Raw genomic sequence first — 1,087 nt, 5'->3', positions numbered from 1 at the left:
ACCCCTGTTGGCTTTACGTATTTATACCAATCTGTTTTTTCCCCTCCTCTCTGTGGGACAGGTAGGGTGTGAACACCTCAGGTAAGAAAACAGGTGAACCAAAATAGCAACAGGCGTCTGCCAAGTGACTCCAGGTTATGAAGAGAATTCATTTATCAGTCGAGGGTTTTATTTCCAAACCCGGCCCCGTTGAGTCACAGCATTCGTGTTTGTCTTATCAGGAATTCTATATCATAATGTTCTGGGTGTACTTGTTGTGGAAAGTTACGCATCGCAACACGGCAACTTTGTTTCTCAGGTGTGAAACGAACACAGTCCCCCGCCGCCGCCGCCTTCGAAGGCAGCGAGAGGCAGCCGGCGTTTCGGGATAATTACAGTAATCAGGGTGTGAGGAATAAACTGGATGCAACGTCTTCCATGTTTCAGACCCACACACCTGAGCAGACACGGCTCAGATCAAACGAAGGAATGAGRGGAATCGTGGTGGAATGCCTGAACTTTGGGCCGCTGTGCCTACCTGTGCGCCGCACTGAAGCATGTCTACTATCAGCGGCTGCGTGTCAGACTGAACTGTGCTGCGGGGGAATGTGGGGAATGTCAGCCACGCTGCGCCTCATGTTGCCGTTCCCTCCACCTGCTTGCCTCACACACACACACACACACACACTCACACACAAACGACACGGGCCCACGCTTTGTTTACACAAAGACATGGGGGCCAGACACCCTTCAGTCAACGAAAACAAAGATGAGATACAGGTAAGAAGTCATCCACAGACATGCAGACAGGGGTTAGCGTGTGAGCAGCCCTTGGCAGAGGTGGGGCTATTTTTAGGAGTAGTGGAGGGATTCACCCGTTGAATTTACATAACTGGGATTKCATTCGTGTCAGCTCTTAAAAAACAGGAGACTCTGAATCAAAACAGGTGAGTTTGAAACAACACAGGGTGGTTTTATGCTTCCTGCTCTGAAGCACTTTAATCCTTTCTATTTATCGACCAGGATGAAGGTGTTTACAGCCTTCTTTAGTGCAGAAGACAAAAACGTGAAATGTTCCTTTAAAAGGGGCAAAATCATGTAAAATCAA

Source organism: Austrofundulus limnaeus, unplaced genomic scaffold (assembly GCF_001266775.1).
Source record: "Austrofundulus limnaeus strain Quisiro unplaced genomic scaffold, Austrofundulus_limnaeus-1.0 Scaffold827, whole genome shotgun sequence".
NCBI classification, from domain to species: domain Eukaryota; kingdom Metazoa; phylum Chordata; class Actinopteri; order Cyprinodontiformes; family Rivulidae; genus Austrofundulus; species Austrofundulus limnaeus.
Note: the sequence above shows the minus strand (reverse complement) of the source record.